This window comes from Zootoca vivipara, chromosome 16 (assembly GCF_965207765.1).
Source record: "Zootoca vivipara chromosome 16, rZooViv2.hap1.1, whole genome shotgun sequence".
Taxonomy (NCBI): domain Eukaryota; kingdom Metazoa; phylum Chordata; class Lepidosauria; order Squamata; family Lacertidae; genus Zootoca; species Zootoca vivipara.
Window position 1 is genome coordinate 12,420,211 of NC_142599.1, and position 27,054 is coordinate 12,447,264.

Consider the following 27,054-nt stretch of genomic DNA (forward strand, 5'->3'; position numbering starts at 1 on the left):
AGAAGGCTGATTGTCGAAGAATGGATGCTTTTGAATTATGGTGCTGGAGGAGACTCTTGAGAGTCCCATGGACTGCAAGAAGATCAAACCTATCCATTCTTAAGGAAATCAGCCCTGAGTGCTCACTGGAAGGACAGATCTTGAAGCTGAGGCTCCAATACTTTGGCCACCTCATGAGAAGAGAAGAATCCTTGGAAAAGACCTTGATGTTGGGAAAGATGGAGGGCACAAGGAGAAGGGGACGACAGAGGACGAGATGGTTGGACAGTGTTCTCGAAGCTACGAACATGAGCTTGACCAAACTGTGGGAGGCAGTGGAAGACAGGAGTGCCTGGCGTGCTATGGTCCATGGGGTCACGAAGAGTCGGACACGACTAAACAACAACATATTCTGCTAGAAAACAGAGGTTAGGTGTCAGGGTGGAGAAGCATCTCCAGCCAACAAGGTAGAACATGTAAACGGATCAATAAATCATCAATCAACACCCAAGCCTCCATCCTGCCTGCGGAATTGAATGAAGCGAGGAAGAATGGAAAACTTGGGCAAAATGCAAATGCTGACATTGTGGACGTACACGAGCATTTGAAATCTTGTTTCTCCCAACTAGTTTTTGGTGCTGTTCCAATAGCGGGTGTAGGCAGAATTAATTGTTCTTTAATTGCAGTGGGGTGATAGGGCTTGGCTTCTTATGCACACCCTGCCATGCTTATCCCGCGGCTAACCTCTCTGAGGATTGAAGATAAGCTTCCGAGTTTGTTCCTAAGAAAGGAACATATGCAAGGCCTGTGCCACAAAGCAGTCAATCAGGACTAGTTGGATTTGGTCCTGCTCTGCTGCCTCCAGTGGAGCTAAGTCCAGGGCCTAATATGTCCTACTTTTGTATTCAAATCCATCTTTGTTCTATGCTGGCACTCAACCCTTGATGGCACAGGAACCTAACATATCCCAGGTCAGATGGGCTATCTAGCCCAGCAGTGTTGACCCTGGATGGCTGCTGCTCTCCAGGGTTTCTGGCAGAAGCCTTTCCCATTTCCTGCTACTGGGTCCTCCTTTTTTTTTAACTGTAGAAGTCTGTGATTGAACCTGGGACTTTCTTCCGGCTTCTCGCCACATAGATCTGTTGGCTCTTAGCAATCTTCTCCTTTTTGTTTTCATTTAAGAAGTGTTGGATAGGATGAAAGCATTCTCTGCAAATCCAAGTGAATCCCTTAGACACATTTTATTTTCTCATGACCGTATAACAAGCTTCCCAGGATAACAAATCATTTTGTTTTAAGTGAGAAAAATAATCCTTTTTTGAAAGAGAGAGGGAGAGAGGGAATCCAGGAATTGGCATGTCTATGGAACATCCAGGTTGGCTGTTCATCCAAGATTAAAAGGAAATGGCTGGGTTTGTTATCTCAGAAGGCTTTCATTCATCCTTCTAATTGTCTTCCTCCTTGGCATATGACACCTCCTTCGCTCTTGCGTTTGGCAGTGAGTTCATGGATTTGGACTCTAAAACTTCAAAATGTCAGGGGGGCATTGTGGAAAAAGTGGCCTACTTCGGGCCGATTTGTGCTTTTCTTTTGTATGTGTTCTCTGTTTTCGTTTCTTTATAAAGTTGACATTGGAGAAGCCTCTTTTCTCAATTTAACAATTAAAGGACTCGGTTGTTTCCTCTTCCATTCATGGAAGAAAAGCTTTTTATAGCAAGTTTTTCCATTTGCGATCACACTTCCTTGCAAGACCTCCATCCTCCCCAAACAAAACGATCGGAATCAAAACTCTCTTGCATTCCTAAATGTTGGGTCTCCTCATAAAAATGACTCCCTTTCCAGCTTGGAGACTTATCTTCTGGTGTGTTACTTGTTGCTTATTTCCCTGTAGCTGATCCCCCCCCCAAATGTAGAGGTTTAATGAGTTTACAGATTGGAATGGGAAGACTTGTACAAACCCATGTTCAGTTGATCTTCTGAATATCCAAGATTTATTAGCAGAGTGGGTGGGGGTGAAAATTAATTGGTTTGCCTTTCAAAAAAAAAAGGTACCGGTATTTGTCTTACATAACCCCATTAAATTTACTGTAATTAGTAATTATTAAAATTAGTTGATAGGTTAATTAGGATTCTCCCTGTAGGGATGAACAGCTAGGCACGTTGCCTTGGCACCCATGAGCGAGTTCAGTTAAAAGGCAGCACTTAAATCACATAATTTGTAGGCTCTTCTCCCATCTGTGAACCAGGGAAGTGCCAGATGCAACAAGGCAGGGATGTGGGCACCTGTGATCCTCCAGATGTTGTTGGACTCCCAACTCCCATCAGCCTCAGCCAACATTGCAGCAACGTCTGTGTTGGGAAACCAGGCAAGGGATGATGGGAGCTGTAGTCCAGGAACATTTGGAGCAGGGTCTCCAGCTGGTTTTTGGACTGCAGCGCCCATCATCCTGAGCTAGCAGGACCAGTGGTCAGGGATGATGGGAATTGTAGTCCGAAAACAGCTGGAGACCCAGGTTTGGGAAACCCTGATCTAGAGGGCCACAGGTGTCCATCTCTGCCATAAGGGTTTGAGTGAGAAGTCAGGGCCTGGCTCTATACATGTAGCAGAATGAGGTGTGGCATACATTGCACCATGGCAAGTGAGAGACCTTGATGGACTTCCTGATCCCTTGTGTCCCTGCCTGATCCCAGATAAATAAGAGCAAAGCATTTTCCACTTGCATAATGGAGATGTTTCTGCTGAGGCTCCATAAAACTGCTGTTGGGAAGGTTACTTAGGTAGCGCCCTTAATTGCAAGTAGCAAAACCGCGGTGGAAACTTTGAATCTATCATTAAGAGTTTAATCGCGCTTCCTCCTGCTCCAGATCCAGGAGATCAAATGTTTACATCTTCATCTGTCAGCTAGCTGCATGGCGAGTTATTGCAGCATGTTTCTTAACTGTCACTTTCTTTTAAGTAACATTTCAGTTTGGTTCACCAGTTGTTTGTAGCTCTGGCGTAGCTATGTGGTGGGTGTGGAACCTTTAACACAACCTAGGTTGAAATTTTGTGTTTCTGCATAGAGGGGTGTTGGTCTGGCACTGGGGCAGGATTTCTGGCAGAGGGAGCTAGCAGTCTAATCTGTGCTGCAGTGCCTCCCCTAGGGTGGCCAGAAGTGGTACTGCGGCTCATCTCCCTTGACTCACCTCCCCTTGTTTGCCAGCCTGCCTTTGCACTAGGGTGGCCACTCAATGCATCGCCCAAAAAAGAGGAGAAAAGCGGGTGCAGATTTGCATATGCAAATTGGTATATGCAGGTGCAAACAGAGAAGCTTAAAAAGAGAAGTGAGAAGTTGAAAAAGAAATCTCACCATAGTGGGAAAAGACAGTGATCGGGTGAGCTACAGGCTTGCTTAGTCTGTTGCCCGGGGCTGCTCACTGTTGATGAACAACTTTATTTATTAAATTTAAATACAACACATAAAAAGTGCTTTTGAAAGAAAGTGAAGAAAGAGGAGGGAGGAAGTGTTGATAAAGACCGCTGCTCTCCCTTTGTAGAGTTCTTCATCTTTAAGCCGGTGGAGACAGCTCTTCAAATGAAAGACTCCTTCAGAGTCTTCATAATTTAGGTCAGATAGCCACCAGGAATGAATGGCCAACGTGCCAAGATGGGGTGGCACAGGGGTCAGCAAACTTTTTCAGCAGGGGGCCGGTCCACTGTCCCTCAGACTTTGTGGGGGGCCGGAGTATATTTTGGAAAAAATATATGAATGAATTCCTATGCCCAAAAATAAGCCAGAGATGCATTTTAAATAAAAGGACACATTCTACTCATGTAAAAACACCAGGCAGGCCCCACAAATAACCCAGAGATGCATTTTAAATTAAAGAACACATTCTACTCATGTAAAAACATGCTGATTCACGGACCGTCCGTGGGCTGGATTTAGAAGGCGATTGGGCCGCATCTGGCCCCCGGGCCTTAGTTTGGGGACCCCTGTGGCATTTCTTGCCTGGCTTCCCAACACAGACGTTGCTGCAAATAACAGAGAAGGGCAGGCTGGGCGAGAGTGTCACATTGGCTTTGCCACTGCACCATTGCCCATTCTAGCCTCTCCACTGCCTCACCCTCTCTCTCTTGGTTACCAGCAGGAACGTTGGGAAACCAGCTAAACAACACCCCTCCACCCCCCACTCTGCCCTGCTGGTCTCTACTAATGACCGAAATTCTGCTTTGACCATGTCATTGTCTCCAATCCTGCTGTGTCCTCCGTGTTGGGTCTGCACCAGTGCCGGATTTACGTATAAGGTAGGCAAGCTATAGCTTAGGGCCTCACTCTCTTGGCCCCCCTCTTGGCCCCCCCAAAAACCTGGATGTACATTTCCAAAATATAAGATAAAAAACAAATAAAATAAAACCTACATTCAGCAACAGTGTTTTGTGTTGTGTTGGCTTCTGAGATGTAAGTAATGGGACCCGTCTGCTCCCTAAAATATCACTGGTTTGCTCATTTCTATATATAGGGTGCCTACATTCTGCATAGACTGGTTGCATGGCAACAGGTGCAAATGGCTTTAGATACCTATTAGGTCCATAAATTACCTTATAGCATATATTCAACACAAAAAACATTGACCATTTGTTGTTGACAAAGGACAGCTGGATATATAAAGGGCCCCTTGCCTTCAGTAGCTTAGGGGCTCATCAAATCTAAATCCAGCCCTGGTCTGCACGGCCATTCCTTTTTTCCCTCCCAGAGTAACAACAAAACAAGTGATTGCTAGATTTTTCTTAATGGACTGACTAATCAAGGCGCGAACAAGGCACATTTTGTGGCTTCCGCATTTGCACCTTTTCCTGGAGCTCTGTGCAGCTGCATGCTGCCGCATTGCCCCTCTACGCCTTAAAGCAGAGGTCAGTAAAGTTTTTCAGCAGGAGGCCAGTCCACTGTCCCTCAGACCTTGTGGGGGAGCGGACTATATTTAGAAAAGGAAAAAAAAAATGAACGAATTCCTACGCCCCACAAATAACCCAGAGATGCATTTTAAATAGAATCACACATTCTGCTCATGTAAAAACACCAGGCAGGCCCCACAAATAACCCAGAGATGCATTTTAAATAAAATCACACATTAAATAAAAAACACTCATGTAAAAACATGCTGATTCCCGGACCATCCACTGGCCGGATTTAGAAGGTGATTGGGCCGGATCCAGTCCCCGGGCCTTTGTTTGCCTGCTCATGCCTTTAAGTCTTGATCTAGGGCTAGGCCAATCACATTTTTTTCCAGAGAAAATCATGCTTTCTGATGATCATTACTTTTTAAATAAATTTAATAGGGCATTTAGAAGGATCTTCTCGAAAGTGGCGTCCTCCCTGTGGAAGTGCTCCCATCAGATATCAAGGAGATAAAACAACTACAAAGTTTTAGATGACCTTGGAAGGCAGCCCTGTATTGGGAGGTTTTTAATGCTTGATGTTTTATTATGTTTCTATACATGCTGGAAGCTGCTCGGAGTGGCTGGGGAAACCCAGCCACATGGGCGGGGTATACATATTATTATTATTATTATTATTATTATTATTATTATTATTATTATTATATCCTGTTGCTCAGTCCATTGCCTCTTGTAGCAGTTTCAGGAAACGGTGTTCTCACAAACAGAGGGTGGGATGATTGTTGCTTCTTTGTATACAAAGGAGGTTGCAATTAGTGAGCTTGAAGTTGGTTTGCCTGTCGCTGAAATGTTTTTGGTACCACTGCGGCTTAATGAATTACAGAGAATGTTTCATTTTTCTTTTATCGTGCCAAAAAGCATAACAAATCCAAGAGCCCCAAACGCATCTAGGAGCACTAGCTGCAAACTTTGGGGTGTTTGAGTAGGTGTAATAAGATCACACAGACACATTCCATACCAAGACCCTCCAGGACTAGCAAAATACCTAAAAGGTTCAGCCCCCATAAACCAGCCAAGTTCCATAAAGATTATATAAGTGTGTGTGTGTGTGTGTGTGTGTGTGTGTGTGTGTGTGTGTGTGTAGTGGTGGCTTCTACAAAGGCAATTAAATGCATAGTTTATAGCTAATGCCCAAAATATCCAATTTACTTTTATAAAGGAGTCGTGTTGCCAAATCATAAATGTAGACCAATAAGCAAACAGAGCCAAAGTTTGCTTTATCTCTAATCATCCCCCCAAACCCTATAAGACAGAGAGGTCTATAGAAGAAACCGATAGGGCAGGAGTGGGGGAACCTATGGCCCTCCAGATGTTTTGCGGGAGAATATTCAGACTGATGATTGAGAGTGCCAGCATGCGCTACATCAGCCTTCCTCAATGTGGTGCCCTCTAGAGGCTGTTGAATTATAAATCCCTTCATCCCTGATCATTGGCCATGCTGTCTGGGACTGATAAAGAGTTTGGTACTCTGTCCACAGGGTACCAAATTGGGGAAAGACTGATGTAGAAGAGCACTTTGAACTAGGGCATGGCAGGCTTGGGTTCCGCACTCAACCATGAAATGCAACGAGAGTTGCCTTAGGACAGTCACACACACACACACACACACACACACACACACACACACACACACACACACAGCCTAACCTTCCTCACAGGGTTGTTGTGAGAATAAAACAGGGTGGTATATATACACTGATATAAAATTCATGAAGGAAGCTTAGGATATACAGCTGTACCTCAGAAGTCGAACGGAATCCGTTCGACTTCCAAAACGTTCAGAAACCAAAGCGCGGCTTCTGATTGGCTGCAGGAAGCTCCTGCAACCAATCGGAAGCCCCGCCAGACATTCGGCTTCCAAAAATATTTTGTAAAACTGGAACAGTCACTTCTGGGTTTGCGACTTTGGGAGCCAAAACGTTCGAGAACTAAGCTGTTCGAAAACCAAGGTATGACTGTAAATGCAGACAATAAATAAATATAGGTAAAAATAAGTAAAGGTAAAGGATCCCTGGAGAGTTAAGTCCAGTCAAAGGCGACTATGGGGTTGCGTCGCTCATCTCACTTTCAGGCTGAGGGAACCGGCGTTTGTCCACAGACAGCTTTCTGGGTCATGTGGCCAGCAGGACTAAACCGCTTCTGGCGCAACAGAACATCGTGACGGAAAACAGAGCGCATGGAAACACCATTTTACCTTCCTGACACAGGGGTACCTATTTATCTACGTGCACTGACGTGCTTTCAAACTGCTAGGTTGGCAGGAGCTGGGACAGAAGAAAGGGAGTTCATCCTGTCGTGGGGATTCGAACCACCGACCTTCTGATCAGCAAGCCCAAGAGGCTCAGTGGTTTAGACCACAGCGCCACCCACATCCATGAATTACCTATAAATAAATATAGCCTGCACTGTCAGGTTTTCCGTTTCATTCTTTAGTCTGGTCAGGTTAAAAGCAAATACTTGCCTAATTATTAGTTTTAGGGGGTTATCTGCATATCTGTCTTTTTACCTGTGCATTTTGCTGGTATAATTATTGAGCATTATTTTTTGGGGGAGGTGGGAAAATCTCTTATCATTGTTAAATGCATTTTTGTTTCAGAATTATTATTATTATTCATCCTCCCTTCACCCTAAGATCACAGGGCAGGTTACAACATAAGAACACAATATTAAATTATGTCTCATGTAATTTAATGGGAATAGTGTTGGAGTCAGACCAGGTAAATGAGCATAGGGTTGCAGCCTCAGATCTCATTGAAAAATCAGTGAGGCTTAAGTCATGACTAGTTTTTTGCGCTGATTTGAAATGGCAAGAAAGCATAAGTAACGTAGACTGAGTTCAGTCCATTCATAGGGTGGGGTGGCGTGGGGGAGCAGTTTGCAGCATAAACTCCATACATTGATGTGTGGGGAAAACTTCCCCTAACCTCACTCAGAAAGAATGTATTACAATAACTAATGTGCTTGGCACAAAGTACAACCATAAACCCTGTACATGAAGAATTTACATGTCCATAAGATTTTGCAAGAGAGCTCCAGTTATTCAGTATATAATTATTTGTCTCAAGACTTTTTAATATTTGAGGGCACTAAACATTTTTTAAAAGGCCTCTCCTGCAAAGCACGTGAATAACTTAATCACACATAGTTCCAGTTCTGCAGTAGCAGGAGTCCATTTATGCACTACATTTATATTTTACCTACAAGGAAATAGCCGTTATGTAGAAAAATACACAGGTCATAATGTAAGAAGGGTGGTATTGTTCTGTGAATGAGCTTTGCGCTCATCCCCTCTGCCCTCCCCTCTTTGCAGAGGAGTTTGGAGGCTTTTGCTTCTGTTTTAAACTACGGTAACTGTAGTTGGGCGTGATGTCTGAACCCAGACAAGCTGCGGGTCAGTCTTCATTAAGATTTTCTGTAACAAACCAACTTCAAACCTGAGTTAGTTAGGCTGGCTTGTTTCAATAAAACTATACAGTCATAATTTGGTTTTCAAACAGCTTAGTTCTCAAACGTTTTGGCTTCCAAACGCTGCAAACCAGAAGTGAGTGTTCCAGTTTGTGAACTATTTCTGGACGCCAAACGTTCAGCAGGGCTTCTGCGGCTTCTGATTGGCTGCAGGAGCTTCCTGTAGCCAATCAGAAGCTGCACTTTGGTTTCCAAATGTTTTGGAAGTCAAATGGACTTCCGAGGTACGATTGTAGTTGAGTTCAATCATAATTTAGGGTGTGAGCATAACAGTAAACTATGGTTAATCAAAAATGGAAGTGAAAACCTCCAATCCCCTCCACGCTCATAAGGAGGAGGGAGTTTGTGAATTAGAGGCATTTAATGATATTTTATTCTTATGTTTGAATGCAGCCAGTGGTGGGCTAATCTATGGGCGTGGGGCAGAAGGAAAACAAACCCAGAAAACACTTCCTCCTAGACAGGAAGAGCCATAAAGAGTTTCCTGTTTGTTCCTCGGGCAAACATCCCATCGCAGGGTGGTACTCATGCCTCTGGTATGTTTCACTGTGGCATCAGCTCTGGCTCCTGGCTTCTTTTCTTGGATTGGACCTCCCCCCACCCCCTGGAATACCTTCTGGATTTTGACACCCTTGACTGATGCCTACAGCTCAGCTTGGGTGATTCAAAACTCCTGCCTAAGAGCCTGGCTCTCCACTGCCAGTCAGATTGGACAATACTGGGCTGGATGGACAAATTAATCTAACTTTTGTAAGGCAACTGTGCTGTAGGATTCAGATTCTGCACACGATTTGTTCTGCCTGTTGCTGTCAAAAGGCTCCTTTGCTCTCATCCAGCTGGTTTCTCTCATCTAGAGCAGAGCCATGTCCTTACCTGGTGTCTTTCAAGGGAGTTCCAGCCTTGCCGACTCTAGGGGAGTTCTGCAAACTTTTTTGTAATGGACCTTTTGGGGAGGACAGAAAGATAAGCAGAGGGAAAGGGAAAGGACAGTAATATCACTGGAGAAGGGAGAACATCAGAAAAGGGTTTTCTCATATCTTCCATGGGTCCACACCTGGCTTTAAGGGGGTAAAAGAAGGCAATGACTCACATCTGGCCTGCAGCAATTTGGCTTTAATGAAGACAACATTAAAATGTGTTATGAAAAATTGTTTGTCAAAAGCAGGTACGCTAGGCAAATTTGAGTACCAAATGTATATATCGGTTAAGAAATGCACACTGAAATGCTGATTGGTTTTCATAAGGGCTTTGTTTTGTTTTTTAATGCAAACAGGCAGCGAAATGCATGGAACTGAACTTATAATTTGCAGAATGAGAAACTTGACGACGAGCCCATTCCCAGTAATCATGCTACTTATTGCCTTTTGAAGGACACATTTGCTTTTTGCTTACTGGTTTTATTTGCCAGCAGTTGACATGGAGTTTATTTATTTATTTATTTATTTATTTATTTTATTGCCTTTAGATCCTATCTCTTATCCAAAGAGCTCAAGATAGTTCTCCCTGCTCCTCATTTAATCCTCACAACAACCCTGTGAGGTAGTTAAGGCTGAGAGGCAGTGACCACAGCCAAAGGTCACCCAGTGAGCTACATAGCCAAGTAGGGATTCGAACCCTGATCTCCCAGGCCCCCTAGTCCAAGACTTTAACCCCTGCGCCACACTGGCTGTGAAGGAGTTGCAATTTACTTCAATTTTGTGGTGAAAATATTGGCTACGGTCCAGCGTGCAGTTAAGCACGCTTTAGCTTATAGATTTAAATAGGCTGAAGAAGACCTAGCCTCTTGCTGAATTATGCTTCTCACACTGCCTTAAAGTTTTCGCCTGCGTGCTCCAAGCCCCGCTTGAAGGTATTTTGATTAAGTGTGTATCATACAATAACCACAGCAAAAATTCTTCTCAGTTGTTCTTTAAAAAAAACAAACTTCAGCCTCTTTGCCAGCTCCTAATCAGTTGTCTGATCATCTCTTCCTGCACATGAATGTCTAATTTACATGAGATGGTGAAATATGAAAGACAAAAGTTCTAAGAGCTACAAAGCCACCTTTATGCATTCTAAGCAGACACATCCAGGCCCCTTCTTAAGAAAGGAAGAGGGGTGTGTGTGTGTGTGTGTGCCGGGGTTGGAGGAGAGAGGAAATAGGACTCTGGTTGTATGCAGCATCATAAAAAAAAACCCAGAAAGATTAAATTTCTGGCCTTCCATTGTCTTCTGCCATAACTTTCATGCTGATGGGAATATTTGAACCCCCATGGGGAAAAAAATGCTTCTTGCAAAAAATGAAGGGTTTTGGGTTGTGTGTTTCTGGGCAGAGCACAATGCAAAGGTCAGGTTGTGATACTTTTTGCCTTTCCTTTTCGCATGAAGTTTGTGTGTACATGAATGCATCCCTGGAATTCCACCGTGGGATCTGCCATCTTTTGAAGCCGCTGCTAAAATTACGGCCTCGGTTCTTCCAAAGGCGGATACTGATAGAAGATTCAATGAAATCGAAGGCCACTGGTCTGGGCAGTGTTGAAAGATACCTGGCTATGATACTATTTCTGATTTAATAATGCGGAGGAGAGGCTAGCCCTTTGTAATAATTAGGACTAATTACTGAAGAGGTGTTGACAGATGGGCTAAGAGGAAACAAACTGCCTTTATCCAGTAGCTTAGAGTCGGATTACTAGGCTTGTGTTATCTGTTTCTCAGAAAGTAGACGGTTCAATCATTCACTAAGTCTTCAAAGGGGGGGAAAGGGATCCTAACAATATACAGGATTTGGGGTGAAGCTATGAAATAAGTCTTTGATTCAAAAATGGCTAAATTAATCCCCTTTCCGTAAATTGTCGTAGGGTTTGTTTTTTTTTTTAAGTTTGAATTACAGATGGAGAATCTGATTCGGAGTACTTGGAATGAAGTCAACCAAGTATCAATGCCTTGTCTTAGTAGCAACTGTGGCAGTATGTGGATTAAGCAGTGGCTCCCCCCTCTCCCTTTCCTGTTATGGTGACAATAGCAATTCCCCTCCCCAAGTCCTGCTCACTGTCGCCTTTGAAAAATCAAAGCTACTTTTAGAATTTTCGGCTCTTCCTTTGGCATTCTGGCAAGTAACAATTTGGGTGCTGACAATGGAATTGGCAAAGAAATAAGGAAAGTGTCCTAAAGAGCCACATACCAAAATAAACAATTTAGAAAGGGGGGGGGGTGTAATCCCAGTGCAGAGAGAATAAATTTTAGCAATAATGATAATTATCTATATACTAGTCTCATTCAGCCCGTTAAGAAAACGGGCGCTAGAGGTGCGACGGGGCTGCGGCCTTCCCTACCTTTCTGCGCTCGGCCGTGGGGCGCGCCGGGAACGCAATTAAACAAAGCACTTAATTAAACATTTAAAAACATTAGACAACCTGGGCACTGCTCTTTCAGATCTAGGAGCCATATGGTTTATTTCACAATCCAATGTCAAGGCTGGGGAAATTCTGATCTGGAGATACCATGATCACAAAAAGTGATGTTCCCAGGGTGAAACTCATCCATTGTATTCCAGGTGTGCTGACCCTTGCGATTTCCCCAAATGCAGGAAACTTGACTGCATAATTTGTCATAGTTGCTGGACTACAACTCCCATCATTCCTGACTGAACTCCATGCTGGCTGGGGCTGATGGGAGTTGGAGTCCAGCAACTATGACAAATTATGCAGTCGAGTTTCCTGCATTTGGGGAAATCGCAAGGGTCAGCACACCTGGAATACAATGGATGAGTCTCATACTGGGAAAACCACTGGAGGGCCACTATGGCTATACTGTATGTGTTTACTTGGAAAAGTACCTCCAGATTGCTTCTGGACCACTCTAGTGACACTGCTTTTGTCCCACCTTCTCAGTATTTGTCCATATAACAATAATTGTCTTAATCATATAGAAAATAGTTCAGTAAGATACCTACAGGTTAAAGGTAAAGGGGCCCCTGACCATCAGGTCCAGTCGTGTCCGACTCTGGGGTTGCGGCGCTCATATCACTCTATAGGCCGAGGGAGCTGGCGTTTGTCCACAGACAGCTTCCAGGTCATGTGGCCAGCATGACAAAGCTGCTTCTGGCGAACCAGAGCAGCGCACGGAACGGAAACGCCGTTTACCTTCCCGCCGGAGCGGCCCCTATTTATCTACTTGCACCTTGATGTGCTTTCGAACTGCTAGGTTGGCAGGAGCTAGGACTGAGCAATACCTACAGGTTACCAGTTGACAGAAGGAACGCAAACTTCCACGTATTATTTCAGATAAATGTCTTGGGCTACAATCCTATGCCCACTTACCTAGGAGTAAGCCCCTTAGAACTCAAAAGGGACTTCCATTTGAGAAGGCATGTATAAACTGGTAAGCAGCTCTCCAGGATTTCAAATGATGACCCTCTTAACAGATGCCATTTTCCAGCCGCCAACCAATCTTGACCCCGTTAGCTGCAGATAAATCCCCTCATGTTGGATATTAGAGACGTGGATTTCAATTATTAATATCTTGAAACAATGGAGGCATTTAAACTAGCTTTTTAAACATTTATAGCTGTTTCATTGTGCGGTAAACTTGGTCATACTTTGATCTAGATGTTCTGGGTTTGAGCTTATAGCGCTGGTAAAAGTCCTTAATAAATTTGGTTGGAACACAACATGATCTGATTATCTGATGAAAGATTGACACTTCAGTTCCTGCCAGCTTGACAGTGCAGTACAATAAGGGGGCTATTCAGAATGCATTTGGAGGCTGTTGGTTCAAGTTCAGGTACCGGAGGAGGATTTGAAATTCAGGTGATGCAAACACTTTTAATTTCACAGTGACTTTTTGTACCCGGTGTAGAACTAACATTTCCCAGTCTCTTAATGATGGTTTGGAGAACTCTGGAACTTACAGGCTTCCTCCTTCTCCTCCCCTCCCCTCTTCTCCAATGCAAATGTTTCCCATCCCTTTCAAACTCAACCATGGTGCAGCGATTGCTCTCTGCCTTGGTGTCTCAGTCAGTAGAGCAGGAGACACTTAGAGTAGTGGGTTCGAGCCCCATGTTGAGCAAACGATTCCTGCATTGCAGGGGGTTGGACTGGAAGACCCATGTATTCCCATCCAACTCTGATTCTATTATTCTAACACTAACCATGGTTCACTTGAAACCAGGGTCATAACCCACTGATGAAAACTGGTCTTCCTTGTAATTTTGTTTTGCCTTGGTTTTATCATATCTGCATCCTTCTATATACCATCAGTTGAAGGTGGATACCCCTCTCTGTTGCAATAGTGTGCACTAGAAGCAAGATGCATTTAGTAAACATACCAAGACAGGAGGCGTGTTTTTTATATATAAAAAAAAATCCTTGGGGGGGGGTGTTCATTATATTTCTAAGCAAATACCTTAACAGATCTCAAGGCACTTTTTAAAAAATTGTGTGTGCAGGTGTATTTGTGTTGGTGTTTACACACACACACACACACACACACACACACACACACACCTGCACACACAGTAATTCCTTAAAGGAAAGGCAGAAACAGTGAAATGCGTGTAACCTATAAATAGCTCAGCAAATAGCAGGAAGCTTCCTTGTACAAAACCAGAACACTGGTCCATCTAACAGTATTGCCCACTCTGGCTGGTAGCTGCAGTCCAGGATTTTTGGCAGGAGCTTTTCCCTTGCCCTATCTGCAGGTGTCAAAGATTGAACCTACCGTATGCATTCAAGGATTTGTAAAGAATGGCCATACGGTAGCTCAGTCGGATCTCAATTTTATCTTGTATGCAGAAGGTCCCAGGTATCTAGGGACTATCCCTTCTTTGCCGGAGTTCTGATAATACTAAGCGAGATGGACCCAGTGGTCTGCCTCTGTGTGAGGCAAAGTTCCCATGTACCTTATCAATCCTTACGTTCCTAAGGAAGGTTTGGTGTGGTCTTTTTGGCCAAGACACAATTACATTGAAACGTTGCAAACAAGCAGTATAAGGTCTTCATGTCCGAACCTCCTGCCTCATTAAAAGTGGAAGAGGACATGACAAAGTCAGTCACAGTAAAATGTACGGCACTGTGTGCCTTTTGGAATAAATAAAAAGTGTTTGAAACCTTTCGTTTATTTATCTTAAGTGCAAAATCATCACAGAGACAGGTATGACAATGACAAAAAAAGCGGCTAGAAACATTCCAGACTTTTGATATTAAAGAAATTATAATAAAAATAAAAATAAACCCGTTTAACATGTTACAGGTAGGTAGCCGTGTTGGTCTGACGTATACCAATGACAAACATAGTTGGTCTCTAATGTGCTACTGGAAGGAATTTTTTTATTTTGTTCTGTTTAACATGGATACCCCCTTTTTCCCAAGGGGATTAGCTTCATTTCTAGCACACTTTAATCTCTGAAGTACCTCGGAAGTCAAATGGAATCCGTTCCGGAAGTCCGTTCGACTTCCAAAACCTTTGGAAACCAAAGTGCAGCTTCTGATTGGCTGCAGGAAGCTCCCGCAGCCAATTGGAAGCCCCTCCAGATGCAAACCAGAACAGTCACTTCTGGGTTTGCAGCATTCGGGAGCCAAAACATTCGAGGGCTAAGCTCTTCGAAAACCAAGGTACGACTATAAATCCACAGCATAGGTTCCAACTTGAACAAAATATTGGGGGACCTAGCTGCCCCCGCTTGTCCCAACTCCCCCCACCTTTTGCACAGCCCAACTTCTTCCACTGGGCACAGGCCTCACCCACCCACCCGCCTCTTGCCTGCAAGAAGTTTCTGTTCGCTCGCCCACCTCCCCCCTCACCTGCCCGCCTCTCCTACTGGCCTTCCTGCCTCTCCCCAGCTGGCATGGCTCAGACATGCTCTGAAATGTTGCCGAAAACCAGGAGCCAAGGTGGGAAAAGAGGGTGGAACCAGTGATGTGCGGTGCAGTTTTTCGTAAGGGAACAGTTAGGGTCCGAGGCACCAGCTTGCGAGGGCGATTCTGGGGAGGGGGGGGCGGGGACGTCCTGGCGTCCCTTTTGTGAGCATCGTGCCTCCCTCCCTAAAATGGGCAGAGGCTTCTCCGGCTTTGGGAAGAAGGCACCATGGTTTAATACTCTTTATTTACCAGGAACATTTAGGGGACTAGCCTCATCCACCTATTCCACTGACTGCACACCACTGGGCGGCACCCGGCTGGAGTGGAGACAGCTGCCCAAGGGAGAGAGGGAGGCGCCAACTTGCAGAAAATGTTGGAGGGAGTGGCCTTCCTAAATACTTTATTGGGGATGCCAAAGGGGCCAGCACCCCAATAGAGTTTGGTGCCTGTGATCCACAGCCATTTATAGGCTGGGTATTGGGGGGAGAGCGGACGCGGGTGGCGCTGTGGGTTAAACCATAGAGCCTAGGCCTGCCAGTCAGAAGGTCGGCGGTTCAAATCCCTGTGACAGGGTGAGCTCCCATTGTTTGGTCCCTGCTACTGCTAACCTAGTGGTTCGAAAGCACGTCAAAGTAGATAAATAGGTACTGCTACAGCGGGAAGGTAAACAGTGTTTCCGTGTGCTGCTCTGGTTTGCCAGAAGCGGCTTTGTCTTGCTGGCCACATGACCTGGAAGCTATACACCGGCTCCCTTGGCCAATAACGCGAGATGAGCGCCGCAACCCCAGAATCGGTCACGACTGGACCTAATGGTCAGGGGTTGCTTTATTTGGGGAGAGAGATTGGTTATGTTCAGCATAGATGTTTGGGACTACAATTCCCATCATCCCTGACCATTGGTCCTGTTAGCTAGGGATGGTGGGAATTGTAGTCCCAAACATCTGGAGGGCTGGAGTTTGCCTATGCCCGACGTAAACAATAACCTCATGCTGAGCAGAAAGCAATTTCTCCTTACTTTTTGGACTTTTAGAGATTCCAAAACCTTTCCTTGCTTATAAGAAAATGTTGCCTACATCCTTGCTTGAGCCAAAGCTGGCGCTAGTAAGACCCATTAAGCACCTATTAAAAGGATTTGTGTTTTTCCCCCCTGCCTGGATTGCAAATAGGCAGCTTAGGTAAGTGGTGTGCATTGTTAAAGGAGTTAGGATTTTGGTACGGGGCCCATTGTTCTCCTTCAGGTTAGAAATGTGTTTTCTTTCTTTAAGGATGTGCTTCACCGTTTTGAGAGGAAGAGAGCGGTGCGAGGTTGTCTATCATGTCTCATGTTCTTATGCCCCGTGGGTGGGAAAGCAAAGTAACAGAACAGACAAATAAATAAATGGGGTGTTGAAAGTGGCGTTCTGTGAATCGAGGGGTGTTGCGCAACCGCATTGCAATCAGCTTAACGTCTTCCACTGGTGTAGTGCCAAAAGTTACGATAATGTTATACCAAGGCTGGATTAATTAAAAGGTAATTAGAAGGGAATAAATCGGGCGTTCGTAAAAAAAAGTTTGTCATGGGAAAAATATTTGTCTAGGATTAATTAGGTTGCAAACGAAATGTAGCTTTAAATTGCTGAAAATTATAGTGTCCTTAATTGCAGTGCAGGCTCGATTAATTTCAGATATTGTAACAACATGATATACTACTTTTGCTGTCATTTCTCCCTCTTTTTATTGTTTTTCATTGTGTGCGTGTGTGTTTTTTAAAAAAAATCCTGCTCTCTCAAATGAGATTATTTCAGGAAACGTCTGCTAAAATGACTGGAAGGTGTTTAATTAAACCTGTGCTGTCTAAGGACATTCTTAGCTAGATCTTGCTGTTGGATACATGAGGCTTTGTGCTTGCTGCTGCTGCACCCCTAATTAAGGGGGCTGGGCCGACTGATCGCTAGCTGACAGATGACTCTGCGTGGCTGAACGGGAAAGCCTCTCAAAAATAACCTTTGCAGTGGTCCTTGGCTTATCAATTTTCTGCTAGATTGCCATGGTTTATCAAGTGTGCAGGGCCCAAATGCACTTCTAAGCTGTGAACGCCAAGGGACAGATCCACCCGCAACCATTCCCCCCCCCCCCACTTAACATTGCACATTTTTGCATTCTTTTGATTTTCCAAGGAGATTGGCCATTTTCCTGTGAACTTCTTTTAGCTCCCATCCACACGGTTCTCATTTAAGGGATTAGATGTGCTTGTTTTGGGCAGTTCTGATCCCCACAGGTTGGTTCTGTGAATGAGTGTGGGGGAGGCATCCTTTTCTATTATTATTATTATTATTAATAATAATAATAATAATAGCTTTTTAAAAAATGAATTTTCCACAAAGAAGCAAAAACAAAAATTGTTGTTGTCATTATTTATTATTTGTATCCTGCCTATCTGACTGGGTTGCCCCACATGTGGGAAACCGTTTGTAGACTCCCAAGGGCTCCAAAATGGCGCACAGGAGCTCTCATTGCTGCCACGCTACCCCACTCAACAGCTGTTGGGTGGGAAGCTGCAGCGGGCTCCCTATGTATGCACATTTCGCTCATGCGAACATAAAACCCATGTAATTGAGGCGCCGCCTGTATAAAAATACAAGGAAACTAAAATATAGCCAAAACAATACATTCTATGCATACATTTAAGGGGAGGAAACAACTGGAGGTCGAGACCAGACTAGCGCTCAAACATTCAGGCAAATAAATCTGTATATGGCGTATACATAGCTGAGAACTTCCCATCTTCATTGTATTTAAGGACGTCCGCCATCTCATAAGCTGCCAGCTGAGTTTTGTCTTTTGTCCATTGAGCATTGGGCGGGAAAGAGTGGGACAGACATCTCCTTCCATTATTAAGGTGCTTGAGTGCCCTTAATAACCAGTTAAATTGCCCCACTCTCAGGCTCCAGAGGAACAGTACATAATGCGGTAGAACAGTGCAGAGGGCACCATAGAATCATAGAGTTGGAAGAGACCACAAGGGCCACCCAGTCCAACCCCCTGCCAAGCAGGAAACGCCATCAAAGCATTCTTGACATATGCCTGTCAAGCCTCTGCTTAAAGACCTCCAAAGAAGGAGACTCCACCACACTTCCTGGCAGCAAATTCCACTGCCGAACAGCTCTTACTGCCAGGAAGATCTTCCTAATGTTTAAGTGGAATCTTCTTTCTTGTAGTTTGAATCCATTGCTCCGTGTCCGCTTCTTTTCACACATTTGTACATTGGATTTACTTGCCTAGTTTTATATGCTAAAGCTTAGAGGCACCAAGCATGAAATCAGCTGAGAAGATAGAAGGTAATTTCAATGGGGAAAGTATTTTTAAAAACCCACAAAAAGCAATCAAATGTCCTTAAAGACTCATGGAACCGGGGCAGATTTTGCCAAGTGCCTGAAAAAAGTTTGAGGGTTCCAGGTGGAGTTCCACGCTTCAGGTTAGGAGTTGGGAGTGAGGGGAGCCAATAGCCTTCAAAATGTTCCTGGACTGCGACTGCCATCATCCCAGGCCATTGGCAACATTGCCAGGAGCTGCTGGGTGTTGGGAGCTGAGCAACATCTGGAGGTCCAGAGGTTCTCCGGCTTTGCTTTGGGGGGCTACCTCGTCATGGTGGTTCCATAATGAACGTGATGTAGCCACTGATAGACTTCTCCATAAATTTTGTCAAGTCCAGGCATCCCCAAACTGTGGCCCTCCAGATGTTTTGGACTACAATTCCCATCTTCCCCGACCACTGGTCCTGTTAACTAGGGATCATGGGAGTTGTAGGCCAAAACATCTGGAGGGCCACAGTTTGGGGATGCCTGGTCTAGTCTGCTTTGAGCCATGCAAGCTAGGGGCCATCCCACTTCTTTACATGCACTTTGTGAAGAAGTACTTTTATTTTTTCACCTGCTCTGAACCTCCCACCAGTCAATTTCATGGAGAACCCCAACTTCTTAGAGAGGAGAAACCATCCAATTACAAGCGCAGGACCCAGCGGCTAATGCATTGTTTTTCTGCCTTGCTTGTGTTTGACTCCCGTCTGCTGGACCATTTCCCAGCTGCGGCTTGTGAAGCTATGCCTTTACATGCGTTAACATTCACATTAAATAGAGATCCATCCTTGGGAAGAAAGTGGTGCAAAAGCAAGCCCTGTGCCTTTTGGAATTAAATTATGGTGGGGTTTGTTTTAGTCTTTCTTCAATTTCATCCTTGCATTTTATCAGGGAATTTATGGCTTCGTAAAACAGAACAGCTGCATTTCTCTCTCTCTCTCTCCTTCCCTTGCCCCCCCCCCAAATAAGCTAATCTACAAAGTTGAACCTGTGTAGGAAAAATAAAGTCTCCTTAACTTCAGCTGTTTTTCATGCTGCATTTTAATGTTACGTATTTCAAAGCATACGCCAAATGTGAAACTCTACTATGTTTCAATCTCTCCCTCCTCCCCACCCCCACCCCCGCCACAGTTTTTTTGGGGGACATTTCCATCTTGCTGTGCTATTTGGCTGTCTTAGAAGACTTTGCTTTCAGTGCCCAAAATGTTTTACTGTGTTCGGAAAGGTCAACCAGCTGATAGCTGAAGGCAAATGTGTCAGAATGAAAGACTGGAAAAAAATTATCACTGTGACACACCGGGAGTATTAGAATGATGAATGTTTATGTTAATATATGGGGTGTACATATTGATTAATAGCACTTTTTTGTTTCACTGACTAAAATATATAAATGGCAATGAGATCCATATGCTAACTCGGTGTCCTAAAAATAATTACCATCACTCTTAGTTTTGCTCCCATGCTGAATACGTGTTTTCATATGGAAAATAGTTATAGTTGAAATTTCACAACACACAGATGGAAGCATTTGGAAGTGATCCTCAAGGCACCAGCTCAGATTCCAATTTTTCTGAAAGTCACATTTGATACAGCGTGATTTTCCTTATAGGACATTAGTTACCCAAAGTAAAATACTCTATTTTTTATTTTATTTTTTTTTATTTGCCTGTTTGTGGTCAGTGAGAGAGGTGACTGAAAAAAGTAACTTGGTCTCATATCTTGCTGTTTTAAACTCATAGTTTATTTGATGTCTTAGGTTAATGCAGACAATCCTTCAAACCATGGTTTAGAGGAGGCTTCCTTCAGATGTTTTGGATTACAGCTCCCATCATGCCTGACTGTTAGCCATGCTGACTGGGGCTGATGGAAACATCTGCAGGGCACCAAGTGAAGTAGGATCAGGCATGTGATATAGGTTCATATACATCCTCTAGCATGTCGATTTCTCATTTCCTTTAACCATAGTTTGCTGTGGCATACTAATTTGGCAAACAATGGTTAACACTCAGCATGGTTTGGAAGCAACGCCAGTTAGTGCTAACCATGGTTTCCCCAGATTGGCCCTGCTGAAGTGGGGTGTGGTTTTAACTTTTACTCTGGTTTGCATAAATAAATGTGTTTAATTGCTTCCTGCCCCTGGTCTTCCATATAGGGTGGAGCTGCTGATGGATGTTTAAATGAACAGAAGATGTGGTCATTACAGCCTGTCTAGTGTCTGTTTTAAAATGCAGGGTGCTGGCAGCATTTATTGTTTCTAGGCTGTTTAGAAAAATACATTTGGTCAATCAAGACAGAGGTGATGACAAGTACAGAGTAGCAGCTATTATCGTACAGACGGATGATAAAAATCGGCAATCTCTTGATGACATTCTTAATGTCTGCTTAAAACTTCCAAAGGCAACAGTGTCATGTCCTTTCATATGACTCCTGAACCAAGACTAGTAGTGTTTATAAAACAAAGTAATCCTTATCGCAGCATGTTTTCCAATTACAGACTTTTTAATGGGCTAAGGTAACTTCACCGAGTCTCGTTTGATGCATAGTAGGCATCATTACCTGCAAAGGAGTCAGGTGTTGGGTTAGAACAAGGGTGGGTGAACATCTGTGACCCTCTGGAAGTTATTGGACTCCAACTCCCATCAGTCCCTGCCAGCATGGGGCAACAGTCAAGGGTGATGGGAATGGGAGTCCAACAACATCCAGAGGGCCACAGGTTTCCCAGCCCTGGGCTAAAACATAGACAATCTATTTGATGCTGCAAACTTTCTGGAACAAAGGAGAACTGAGTTTGGTCTGTGCCTGGAAGGGGAGACTTCCTTGAAACACTCACTCATGTGTGCCGGAAAGGTAAGGCATAATTGTAATGCACTGGAGCTCGCAAACAAGTCCCACTGCTGTAAATAATGGTTTTTAAGAATACACATCATTTTTGGAATGTGTGTGTGTGTGTCTTCTTAGGAGCTGAATCATTCCCACTGTACTGTGCCATCAGAATTGTGTGTGTGTATGTGTGTGTTTGTCAGGCTTAAGTTAAGAATATTATTTCCGCAGCGAGACTAATGTGGCCAATGTCCTTCTCTTATGCCAAATGCCATTCACAAACAGTTTTTACATGTTTCTGGAGTGTGTGTGTTGTTGGGTTTTTTTTGGGGGGGGGGAGAGAATACAAGTTAGAATTTGAATTAAAAGAAGCTTGGTCAGCAGAATTCAAAGCAGAAATGTCTACAGTAGGTGTATGGTGGGATTTCTGTATTGATCATTGAAAAGCTGCCTGTGGACAAACGCTGCCTCCCTCGGCCTGAAACCAGAGATGAGCACTGCACCCCATATTGAATTCAACTGGACTTAACCGTTCAGGGGTCCTGTAGCCAGTGTGGTGTAGTGGTTAAGAGCAGTGGACTCGTAATCTGGTGAATCGGTTTCGCGTCCCCGCTCCTCCACATGCAGCTGCTGGGTGACCTTGGGCTAGTCACACTTCTCTGAAGTCTCTCAGCCTCACTCATCTCACAGAGTGTTTGTCGTGGGAGAGGAAGGGAAAGGAGAATGTTAGCCGCTTGGAGACTCCTTAGGGTAGTGATAAAGTGGGATATCAAATCCAAACTCTTCTTCTTCTTCTTTATCTTATTTTAAAATACCTTCACAAAAATTTAGTTTGCAGACATTTTAAAAATGCAATGCATTTTATGAATGATGTGGCAGATTAAAATGATGTGGCATCATTTAAAAAAAAACCACAGTTCAGCAATTTTAAAACATGGGATTAATCATTTTTATCCTGCCTTTCAATTTTCTGAATACTAGGTTATGGGTACATGCAAAAAGATAGAGGCCATAAGTTTAACTCACTCTCTGGCCACTCATGAGTGAAGGTTGCCGGACTTGGTGGTTTCTGCATTTATTTGAAAGGGTTGGCCATGTTTAGCCTGGAGAAGGGACTTTCACGGGGAGATGGGGCAGAAGCCTTTGAATATCTGGATGCCTGTAGTGCAGAAGGTGGAGCAGACTTCACCTGGGTTGCTGCACTAGAGCCAGTGGGTGGAAATTTCAATTTCCTAATCTTTAGATTTCAGCTAAAGATTACAAGGAACTTCCTTATGGGAAGAGCTGTTTTGACAATGGAATACGCTGCCTTGAAAGGCTTGCCCACACTGGAGATAAACTCATTGTGAATGGCCACCTGTTTGGGGATGTTGTGGATCCTAAATCCTGCATTGAGCAGTGGGTTGTAGATGACCTCCAGGATCCTGTCCAACTCAGATTAAATGGATTGTGTACATTTACATCCTATTTAGAGTGGACCCACTGAAATTAAGGAACCAAAGCTAGTCATGGCCATTAACCAGTGGATCTAAGTACAGTGGTACCTTGGTTCTCAAACTTAATCCGTTCCAGAACTCCGTTCCAAAACCAAGGCGTTCCAAAACCAAGGCGCACTTTCCCATAGAAACTAATGTATTAATCCATTCCAGACTTTTAAAAACAACCCCTAAAACAGCAATTTAATATGAATGTTACTATCTAACGAGGCCATTGATCCATAAAATGAAAGCAATAATCAACGTACTGTACTATAAAATAAATAAGACAATTTTGTAGACGATAAAAATAAATTTATTTATTTTTTTCTCACCTGCACCGATGATTGTCATTGTTTGGATTTCCGCCGTCACACAATCAATCAATCAATCAATCAGTAGCTGAACTGAGTTCCACACGGTCACAAAAACAAATTAAACTAAAAGGCCTCAAAAACAAAAATGCAAAATAAATAATAAATAATAAAATAAATAATAGGCGCCAAACTTAATCCGTTCCGGAAGTCCATTTGACTTCCGAAATGTTCAAGAAACAAGGCACAGCTTCTGATTGGTGCAGGTGCCCCAGAAACAATAGCTGACAGCTGCATCAGATGTTCGGCTTCCAATTTCCCCCCGAAAACCAGAACATTTACTTCCGGGTTTTCGGCGTTTGAGAACCAAGGCGTTTGAGGACCAAGGTACCACTGTAGAGCCATTGGAGACACCCCTATGATTCATTTGTAGCCCACCTTCCATCATGGGATGCCAGGTTTAGGGTTCTCAGGCACCCATCCAGCCACTGGCCGGATCTGGACCTGCTGAGTAGTCAGCAAAACTGCTGTACCATATGCCTTCAGAGCAGGCACATTTTTACATCCAGAAACACAAGTCGGAGCAGGGAAGAAAAAAGATCTAATTGCCGTACCTTGGTTGCTGTTCTTCAAATCCCAGACCAACCCAGAAACTACCATTTGTTATTGTATTTATGGAACTCCAAAGCTCTCATTTCGCCACGTAATCACAAAATTTCCTAATTGTTAATAGTTTTTTAAAATAAAAAAATATGCAAATGTTAGAAAGATTATCTTTGGGCGGGTGGGGTCAGACCAGAAAAAAAGAACAACTTAAAAAACATCAACCCACATTAACTGTTTCCCACAGGAAAAATTCCAGCAGAATTCAGCAACTCTCCTGCTCCCACTCCTGTCACTTGCATTTCCATCGCACATTCAAGCAAAAACAAAATTGCTGGTAAAATATCATGCGATCCCCTCCGTCTTGGCTGCCTCCAGCCCAATAATCCCGATGTCTAGAGCCAAGACCCAAAAGTATGGTTTTTCTAATCACTTTTAGAATAGTCATGAGATGGTGCCCAAGGAAAAACAAACAAACCGATTGTCAGGTATACCAGAAATAAATCTCTCCAAGGTACATCTGGCAAACCAATTGGGGGGACTCAAACCAGCAGGTGTGCAGCCATAATTATGGCCGCAAAAGTATTTGAAACATCCAGGTGTGCTACTGATCAAATATATGAAATCCCTGTTATTCTCTGGAAATTCCAAGCCCACCAGGTGCCCCTCCTTACAAAGGAAAGCAAGATTAAAGAATTAGCAGGCTGATCTTCAAAGTGCTGGCACAACACACACACACACAATATCTCTTTTATAGTGCAATCCTGTACCCATCTACTCAAAAGTAAGACCTGTTGAGTTCAATACTGCCAGGTTAGGTGGACACAGGATTGTGTGTAGCATGGATGTTTCTCGACAGATACAGAACAGATTGTCTCAAGGAATCCACAAAAGTGGGTGGAGAAGGGAGGAGAATGACAGCTCCAGCCTCCAGCCTTCTGGAGCAAGTCTTATTAAACCTAACCTCACTTCTGTCCAGGTCTTTGCACTCTCTGAATGGTCCTTATCTTTGAATTTCTCTTCCTCCTGAAATTGGTTCCACTGGTATGCAGACCATTTCTGAAGACTCTTTGCTTAGACTCTTATTTTCCTTTCCGTTGATCTTGGAAGAGCTTTTTAAAAGAAATATGCCCACCCCTACGAATTTTAGACATTGGCATAGTTTGATTGCCATGCTGAGCCATGTACTCCTAAGTACTCTCTCTCTCTCTCTCTCTCTCTCTCTCTCTCTCTCTCTCTCTCTGTGTGTGTGTGTGTGTGTGTGTGTGTAGGCTTGCTACCAAAGCACCTATTTCCCCCCCACCTCACCCAACTCCCCTGCTTTTTTGCTATTTTTCAAGTTACGCAAACCATTTCTAGCAGAATGGGAATGAAGAATGGGTCGTTTCGAGGCACAGATGTTGAGCATTAAGGAGAACAGTCATTAAACAGCACCAGTGTGAATTTTGAGGTTCTTGGTTTTGCAATAATCCTTTTCTGTGCAAATCCCGGGTGTTTAGTTAGCCCATTACAGTATCTTACAAAGGGGGGGGGAAGGTTTTAGCTTACTTTCAAGTCTGCCTGATGGAGGGGTTCAGTGCCACCAGAAAAATGACGTGTTCCTACACTACCCGAGGCTTAAGAAGCTACTCAGTATGTAGTGCTTTGCCGGTTTTGTATATCCAGGACTTGCATGACTCCTTAAAGAGTCATCTCCAATGACAATGGGTAGATCACTGCTAGTTTTTTTATACTGGGAGTAAATCTCAGTCTCTTGGGAGTTGTACATGCCTGCTGCATACTGAAGGTGCCAGATACAAATATGCGAGGAGCAGAGGCTCCAAGTTCCATGCAACATTGGGGGGGGGGGGCTCGCCGCATGTGTGTGTTGAGAGGAGGCCATGAGGCTTGGGGAGGCCCTCTGCCGCTGTGGGGAGCCCCAGTGACGACCTCTGCTGGTGCGGGTAGTCTTGGCAGAGTCCAGCCCCTCAAGATTACGGGGGCTCAGCCTCATCCCCACATACGCTGTGGGGGCTGAGCTGTCCTCAACCCGATAGAGTTGGTGCCAATGGCAGGGAGGGAGTTCAACAGCTATGGGGCTGCCACAGAAAATAGCTAAATAGAAATTCAGCCCATCTCACCACAGTGAGGAAGTCTGTGGCCAGTTGACCTGTTGATGGGAAACTGTGAGGCCTCTGCTGCCTTTCTCGGCTTACCTTTATCTTTAAACCAAACTTGGCGAGACAGCACATCGTGTAGAGGGCTTCTTCCAGGAAAAGGCTGTCATCTGTGAGTTAAAGCACATGGCGCCCAGAATTCAGTTGCCCAGAGCCTAATCCTGCCAAGGCTTGAAATGTACACCATTTCCTGGTGCGTATATGGTGTGTGCCCTATTTCACTTAGGGGCAGAGACTGGCTTCTGAACAACAATGGGAAGGTTGCAAATAAAATGAAACAATGGAAAACAAGGCTTTCACAACACACCTTAGTAGCTCTTTGCATCGGTAAGAGCTCTCTGGCAAGAAAAAGGAAATTCAGCTTTATTTATGAATGGATTTGGCGTATGTTTGAGATTAACTCCCCACTCCCTCCCTCCCCATGTGCTGTGTGTCTAAGAATCTTCCATGATGCTCCCCGTGTAGAGACATGCATTTGGAGCGCCAGCTTCATGCCAGCTTAATAACCCTCCCCAGATTCACACACACAAACCTTACTTCTGTCAGCAAAACGCTTGTGTGTCGGTAATTAGAAGTGTGAAAAAGAAAAAAGAAAAACCTGGTATTAAATCCTTCCTCGTAATTCCAGATAGCCTCTGGGGTGACTCTCTCCTCCATTCTGCCTCCGTCTTCCTCCTGTAAAACTTCAGAGCTGTGTGTTTTTGCTTCAAGGACAACACCCTTTTGGGTGTGTTTTTGCAAAGTTGCCGTCTTTCGAGCAAACAGAACACTGCATGCACGTGCCCCTGTTTTGAAGGTGTTCGCGAGGGTATTGACGCGACTGTGGAAGAAATCACAACATGGTTCCTTTTGGAAAGGCATCCGAATAAAGAGAAAGTTTGCTATAAGCATTGAGGGAAGCGATCTTGTTCAAACGGTGTCGTTTTGTGCCGGTCGTTTCGGACCTGGAAGAGGGAGCAATGGTCTCTCCACTGACGCACGTGAGGGCCAGGAGCAAAACCCCTGCGCAAAATGGTCGCCGCCTGTATATAAAAATAATACAATACAGTGGTACCTTGGTTCTCAAACGTAATCCATTCCATAAGTCTGTTCCAAAACCAAAAAGGTTCTAAAACCAAGGCGTGCTTTCCCA

General features: G+C 44.2%; 1 protein-coding gene across 23 annotated transcripts in view; it reads left to right on the forward strand.

Moving 5' to 3' along the window:
- Positions 1–27,054, forward strand: part of GNB1L (G protein subunit beta 1 like) — an 80,672-nt gene that overhangs the window by 14,266 nt on the left and 39,352 nt on the right. For 4 of the 23 annotated variants that reach the window (XM_088660089.1, XM_088660093.1, XM_035098216.3 and 1 more), the window contains one exon: positions 4,108–4,267. The exons of 15 other annotated variants lie outside the window; for them this stretch is intronic. The gene's annotated coding sequence lies outside the window, so the exon portion shown is untranslated. The remainder of the gene's footprint in view (positions 1–4,107; positions 4,268–27,054) is intronic. 4 more of the 23 variants (XM_035098213.3, XM_088660094.1, XM_088660085.1 and 1 more) reach the window with 1 other exon arrangement.